Below are 8,398 nucleotides of genomic sequence, written 5' to 3' on the forward strand. Positions count from 1 at the left end.
AAAAAATGAATATTTACTACAAAGATATTAGGCAACTTATCTTATTTACTAAACAGTAATTGTCTATATTTTCACGTGGTGTTTTTCTTTCACAACAGACAATTATAATGGAAGCATAGTATTTCATGGTACAGTCATATCATAATTTGTTTAGCCAATTACCTATTTTTATTCATTTAGGCTATTTTCAATGTCTTGCTGTAGATAGATATTGTCGTTTTTAATGTTATCAATTTGATTTGTGTGGGAAAAGCAATAATTCATTAATTAAATTTACCAGTGACAAATCTTAGCTACTTTTATTTTTCATTTTGCAATATTCCTACTCATGACATTTGTCCATTTTTCATATTGGTATATTTATATCTTGTTTGTAACTTGCAGCAATTACAAACAAGTACTCTCTACTAGGGATATAAAACTTGTGTTAAATTTTGATTGTTTTAAAAAGAGATTTTCTCAAATTTTGTTTATTTTCCTTTTAAGTGTTTTTTTTTTTTTTTTGCCATAGGTTTCAGTTTACAGAATTTTCTACCTACACAATTATGTATATTTTAACCTACAATTATTTATAGTGGCTTTATAGTCATTTACATTTAATTAAAATGTAATTTATTTCTAATTTATTTGAGGCATGCTATGGAATTGATCTTTTCTAAATTTAGGAAGTTATACCAATTTATTTATTATGTAATCCATCTGTTTTACATTTATGAGAAAGTTGTTGATTGGTCCATATTTTTACATTTCAAAATCTTTTTTACCTTTTTTTTTCTTTCTCATATTATTGCCTCAGAACTTCCAGAATAGAAATGAATAATTATTGACATATTAGATTTATCTTGCTTCTGGATTTAATGGAAATGATTCCAGTATTTCACATTAATCGTGATATGAATATGGATGTTCTGTGATAGACTTTTTAACATTGAAGGAATAGCCTTACTCTTCCTACCTAGCTGTTGTTCAAAATCAGGACTAAATGCTGAATATTATTGAAATCTTCTACGATGCCTATCAAATGATAGTGTTTTTTAATACTTTGATTTTGCTGTGACACATTATGCTCATTTTCTGGAAATAAAGGTAATTTGCTCATAATCTATTATTCTTTTAGCACAATGTTAGCTTCAGTTTGGTAGGGTTTGCACATGTGTTCCACACATAATATATACGTTCTATTTACTCCTACTGTGTCTTGTCAATACTAGGTTTTATAATCAGGGATGAGATGTGGGAGCTTTGGAAAATGAATTAGATTCCTATATTTCTGATGCTTTGAAATTACTGAAATAACATATAGATAATATTCTTGAAGTGTTGAGAACACTTTGTTGTTGCTTCTTCTGTTGAGATATTATCAGCAAGGGGTAAGATGCACTGACCTTTGGCTCTTTCGTGTAGAGTTGAGTCAGTGTTCGCAGAAGCCTACACTCAGGTAATTCACACCCAGTCACGTCCACATTCCAGGAGGCTTCCTCATGGCACTGCCTAGACAGCTGCCCCTGTCATTCCAGACGGGAGCGCTTTGGTTTTCATCACCTACCTGAGCTTGTACTTCAAATCCAGAAAAATCCTACGTTCGAGGTTCTTGTGGTTCCATATGTCCATGGATCATTTCTTTGCACTGCCAAGTCCTACTCCACTGTATGGACATACCCCACGTTATTTGTCCATTTCTCTGTTGATGACCTTTTAGTTCTTCCCAGTGCTAGACCCATAGGGGTAAAAGTTGCTTTGTACATTCTTACACAAGCTTTCCCCTGGCTACCATTTGTACTCCTCTTGGGTCAATACTTGATAATACAACTTCGAGGTCATATGGTAGGTAATCAGTTTGACTGCCAGAAACTGCCACTTTTCCAGAGGTTGTAACTTTGATCCTAGATCCTAGATCCACTGATCCTAGAGCAGTGTATGTGAATTGTATCTGATCTACGTCCTCACTAATATTTGATACCGTCTATCTTTTTAATTTTACCTATCTAGGTGTGTGACAGTACGTCATTGTGATTTTAATTTTCATTTTCCTGATGTCTCTTGATGTTAAGCATCTTTTCATGTGCCTTTTTTTTTTTTTTTGCCATTAATGCTTCTTATTTTGTGAAGGGTCTGTTCAAATTTCTTTTGTCTATTTTTAAATTGGGTTGTCATTTTGCTATTAAGTTGTATGAACTCTTTACATACTGTGGATACAAATCTTTTGTTGGATATGTGTTTTGCAAATATTTCTTCCCTGGCTTCATTCTGTTCATTCATGCTCTTAATATTATGAGATAATAATTAGATTTTAAATGGAACATTTAAGAGTATGTATATCTTATTTTGTATGTATTTAGTCACATCTTCTATATATTGATAGGTAGATTACTCTTTTCATTATTAATTAACGTATTGTTAATTAATTTTGGTTTTCTATTGGAGTAAAAATGTATTTAGGAACATAGATTTTTAGTTTGCAAGTTTTAGGAATTAATTTTATTTTTATTCTTTTTCTATTGGAAAATATAACCTTTATTATTTCAATAATAATAATCCTTGAGGAATTTCCTCTATTGAAGTGCTGCCCCACCCAATGTGATACTCCTTCCCCTGGGGGGCCCAAATTCAGTCACAGATCTATATTCCCCAAATCACAGCCCTGCTACTGCCTAGGCCCAATCCCACCTTCTTCCTTCCCCTTGCGTAGATGTTGAACCCGTAAATGCTAACCTCCCTCTGAGAATATGCTTTTCTGGCAGGGAACTGTATCTGCAATAATTATTGAGACTGGTTGTGCTAGTGTGTGTGTGTATGTGTGTGTGTGTGTGTGTGTGTGACTGTATCAGTATGATCAATTAAATGACCAAATTTGTAATTATTGCAGGGGCATTGCAAAAATAAAACAAAACCATATATAAACAACAACAAGGTATATATCCATCCTTTCATTGTAATATACAGTTATAATTATTGAACTAAGTATACTGTCATTTTTTTCTTGTATCTTTGTGTTGGATACTTGATTCATCAAAGAAGATTGTCTTAGTTATCTTCTCTTGGTTTTTAAAAATTTATTCTGGAATATTTTATATGCTTGTTGATGTTTCATGTGTTACATTGCATTTTGATGTAGTAACATTGCCTGTACAGAGAGCAAAGCAATATATATTTTTAGTGAATTGCATCTTGTATCAGCATGAATTAATTCTCATCCTTTCCGTGTTTTTTTTTTTTCCTTTTTTAGCTGACATCACTATTGCAGCCCTTTCATTTCTTCTTAAGCATACAGTTTATCATTTTGCAGCTGTTTACTTATTTGTACTGCTTTCTTTCTGGTGGATTCCTGTTAAGTAGTTTTAGTTTTAAAAAGTTGCTTCAAATTATTTTTTTTAAAGATTTTATTTATTTATTCATGAGAGACCCAGAGAAAGAGAGGTAGAGACACAGGCAGAAGAAGAAGCAGGCTTCCTGCGGGGAGCCCGATGTGGGACTTGACCCCAGGACCCAGGATCACAACCTGAGCCAAAGGCAGACGCTCAACCACTGAGCCACCCAGGCATCCCCGGACTAAATGTTTTTAAAGAAAGGAATGTTTAGCTTTTCTATTTCTTTTTTTTTATTTTATTTTTTTTATTTTTTTAATTTTTATTTATTTATGATAGTCACAGAGAGAGAGAGAGAGAGAGGCAGAGACATAGGCAGAGGGAGAAGCAGGCTCCATGCACCTGGAGCCCGACGTGGGATTCGATCCCTGGTCTCCAGGATCGCACCCTGGGCCAAAGTCAGGCGCCAAACCGCTGCGCCACCCAGGGATCCCAGCTTTTCTATTTCTTGTTGTATGACTGGCTTTCTGTCACTTTCTATAATTCTGTTAGTTATGCTTTCTCATCATTTACTGTTTTCTGGAATATAGACTAAAAGCCGTGCTTTCTTTGCTGTATTCCTTTCTAGAGTATTAAGAACTGTCTATTTTGTTTTAATTCAACCATTGGTTACCTTTCAATTTTTCAAAAGCATTCTTTAACCTATTTTGTTTTAATTTTAGAGTAAAAAACCATGGTTTTTAATCTTTCTCTATATAGGAAGAAACATTTATAGGCTTTTATTTCTTCCAAGTCTTCCCAGCTTTTCAATTTTGGTTTCCATATCCAAATAAAATTTGGATTTACTGATCAAGGTTATTACTGGCGTTTTACTCACTCTGTTATATATTTCCTCTTAAATAATTTAAGTTCTAAAATTTGTTCTGCCTTTCATGGATTTCACTTTTTGTTCTTCATAATTCTGGTCTCTGTAACCTCCAAAAATTTTTTTTCTTTTATCCTGCTATAATATTTTAAATTTCCCTCATACTGTCCTTATTGTTTCTTTTCACTATGCTACCTTTTCATTTTAGTCTATTTTATTTTCATGTCCTCTTGTCCTCAAACGTAACGCATTGCTGAAATAGCTGGATATTTCTTTCTTTCAATATTCTAAGGCAATTTTTTTTCCCTAATTCTCAAAGACAAGTGATTTGTTATTTAATTATTTGTGTCTTGTAGTATCTGCAATGGCGCTTCAGACATCCTAGGGGTTCAGTAATTTTGATTTTGAATTATAACTCCAAACTAGGACTCAGAATAAATTCTTACCCAGTACCCTCAATTCTTAACTTTTGTATTTTTAAATATAACCAGACCTTCATATCCTAATTAAATGCAAATATATATATTAAATACAAATACATATATAATTAAATGCATATATATTAAATGCAAATATATTAAATATATTTAGCATTATATATATATATATATTCCTGCTCAAAAATCCTCACTGATTTTAATGCTGTAGGTAAAAGTCCAAACTACTTAACCTGCATTGAAAATTCTCATCTTTGTCTCTATTTTCAAACTCATCTGCTACTCTCCACTCACCCACATATTACTCACATCTGTTCATTTACCCTAGCAGTCTCCTTTGCCAAAAAATCCTACCCCTTGCCTCTTAATTTAAATGCTTAACCAGTCTTTAGAACACACTTTTGCTCCTTCCTCTTAAACAAAGATTTCCTTGATCACTTCTTCCTGAAGTGACCTATCCCTTATCTGAACTCCTTGAATAGTTACTGTGCATCTGTTCCATTGCACCTCTTACTTGTCCTTGGGGGCGATCTTGGTAGGTGTTGATGTCTGACCTCCACCAACTGGAGGATAGACACTGAAGGCAGAGGCCACACGATTACACCTGCTGTTGCTGTTGTGCCATGTGATTAGGAATTCTCTTATTCCTACTAGAGAACCTTTCGTTTCCTGGGTCTATGGCAAATAGTACCTGATGGATAAACGTGAAGCTCATCCCTGATCTTCGGGCATATCCATCTCTGATCCTGATGACCTATGACTTAAAGCTGAAAAAAAAAAAAAAAGTACAAAACAATGTCAAAATCGGTTCAGGAGCCAAATACACCTTGTGAGAGGGATCACTTCCCAGTATGTGATGAATGAATGTTCTAGTAACACTTTAAACAATTACTTTAGTTTCCTGTACTAAGTCGTTACTCTTCAAGAAAGCATTAGCGTTCCCTCTTCTGACTCCAATTTCTTGTGACTTCACCATTCTTTGGCAAAGATTAGTTGAATTTATCATAGTCTCTTAACTTAGCCTTGAGAACCAGAATTTAGATTGTGTTCCCACACCTTGATCACTTATTAGGTCCAGAGGCTTTTAAGGCTAAGTCAGGCATAGTAATGGTTTACATGACTAAATTTCTTGGCAAAGCAAATGACATCTGCAGAAAGATGGGAATTCTTTTTTAATCTTTCTTTCTTTCTTCTTTTTTTTTTTTTAATGAGTTACTGCAGATGGAGCTGGTGATTTTCCTTGGCATTGGATTTTATGTCACACAAAGACCTGTGCTCTTCTAAAAACATTGCCACAATTTGTTGACTCTTTGTCAAAAGTTTTGACAGTTTGTTGGCACATGATATATCCCTGCACCTGTCTGGATGAACTTTAAAATTTGTGTATTTAAAAGAAATATTTATAAATACTTCAGCATTTAACATGGATTTGAGCACACTTAGTGATTTTTAGAGCACCTAAATTTTGAAATCCAATCCCAAGTCTTTCTGGGGAGGTGGTTTAACTTCGTTTCCTTGACAGTTGTAGCAAGGAACAGGAGGATATTTCCAAATAGCCCAGTAGTTTCTTCCAGTGAGTCTTTGGATTCATTAACCTTTTTTCTCCTAATGAGCATGCAAAAGCCCTTGAGATATTCAGCATTTTTAAAACGAGGTATTTAACATGCCCTTTAAAGGTTCACAGATTGAAAGCCTTAGAGCGGATGTCCCTTTTAAATCTGCAATTACAACAATGAATACCCTTTACCATCTCATCCATTTACACGTGGTTAAATGAGAAAGGTGGTTTTGTTTGTTTGTTTTTAAATCAGGATACAAAGCCTTTGAATGATCTACAAGTGTTGGCTCTAATATCCTCCAAAATCTTTTTCCCCGAAAGCCTCATCTATGACCTCCCCTTAGTGGGGATAAAGGACAGTCCTGTTGAAGGAACCACTGAATGGTGAGGAAGAAGATTCCTAGGGGACCCATCACTGACCATACTGGTTTTTTTTTTTCCCATTTCTACTATAATATTTCTGGTATTTTAAAAAAATCTACTATTTTATAAAACAAAAGCTATTCAGTAACTTTTCCTGAGACATAGCATGGCATGATAAAACAGGACTGGGTTTTGGTTCTCTCTGCTATTTGCTAGCAGTTTTTTTTTTTTTTTAAGACGAGTCCCTGTTTTCTGGGAGCCATCTCATGTGATTCTCACGCAGAGTGGAGGTGAGGATCAAGTGAAATAATACATGTATGAGTAATAAATGGTTATTCTTGTGGATGAGGAAAAAGGGTCATGTGTAAACTCTTGGCTATTTCTGAATAAGGTTGTGTAAGCCTTTTGTGGCTGAAGAATAGCAGATGAGTGGAAACGAGGCAGCTCTAGAAAACTGGAGTCTGAGGGAAAGGCTGTGATGAATACACATCCCGCATCAGTCTTCCTGTGACTGTTCCTATCACTCTCTTCCTGCTCTCTTTAAAAAAGAAAATCACGTTCATGTAAGAATGTCTGGAAATAGTGGTCCACACTTCCCTCTGGATAGCTGCACTTCTGCCAAAGCGCTGAAAGCTGCTGCATATCAAGAAACAGGCTGTTAGAAAGACTGAGCCCCCTGAAAAGGATCTCCAAGGGGATTTTGTGTGCCCTGAAATTTCCATCCAACAGAGCTGAGAGAGAAGCGAATAAACAGAGAGGAGGCACTCCTATGTTAAATGTAAATGAGAATTTATGAATGAGAAATAAGAATTGGATCTCAACTAAACGCTCCAGAGTAGGAGAAACCACACGGGTCGTTTTGTCTTACTCTCAATTTCATAGATGACGACACTGAGGTCCCAGAGAGGAATTGGTTTGCCTAGATTTGTGAGATGGGCTTGTGTCCTGATTGGTGGTTGTTCTCACTTAATTTTTAGTAGCATCTTTGTTTCATCCTCAGAAGTATCATGTTGGGCCAGGAAGTCGTGTGGCTGACATCAGGAGTGGCGTCAGTGCCACCAGGGCCCAGACTGCTCTCCCAATCTCCATTCCCACTCCACTGTCCCTCCTACCCCTCCACTATTGTCTTTCCTCCAGTGAACTGGACCACACTCGATCTTCCAAAGGGAAATCAGATTATTGTGCTCACGTGGGTTCAGAGACATTCAGAGATGTTTGTTTAGAACTCTACGAGGAACATGAAAGATACCCAGGACACTGAGAGAGGCAAGGTTAGAATTGCTGGAAGAGAATTTCTGGCAAACTTGGCCAAGTATCACACTAGGTGCTCATTCAGCCAGGACCGGTTTAAGTCCCTAGGTGTCTCGCAGGCAGTGTTCCACACATTCTTTATACATCCCTTTTTGGTAAGTGAACAGATACTTATTGAGCACCTTCCAAAAGCAAGGCACTGTGGAAGTATCCATGAAGCAGTGACGGATGAACCTCTAGGGACCAGTAACAGCTGGAAGAGGTACAGTTGGCATTCTCCAACTGTAAATTTTCATTTAATCAAGTAGCATCACGTTAATGTACCGGTCAGCATTCCCGTTGTGGATAGTCCAAGATGACTGGGCGGTCAGGTCTGTGACTTGGCAGTGATCTGGGATCTGTTTGAAGTATTTGGCGAGGTGGCGGTTGGGTGGTGGGGAAAGGAAGAGGAGGGAGAGAATTTCCCAGTACCCCTCAAATCACACCATCCAAGTCGTTTCCTACATGAGCTCACTCAGACCACAAGGTCAGGCACCACTGCCTATGGAAGGAACAAAGAGCCTTGTGTGCTTGCTACCCAGGGCTGAGGTGCCAGTTACTCAGCCACGAGAGGTCAGAA

The sequence above is a fragment of the Canis aureus genome, chromosome 11 (assembly GCF_053574225.1).
Source record: "Canis aureus isolate CA01 chromosome 11, VMU_Caureus_v.1.0, whole genome shotgun sequence".
In the NCBI taxonomy this organism is placed as follows: domain Eukaryota; kingdom Metazoa; phylum Chordata; class Mammalia; order Carnivora; family Canidae; genus Canis; species Canis aureus.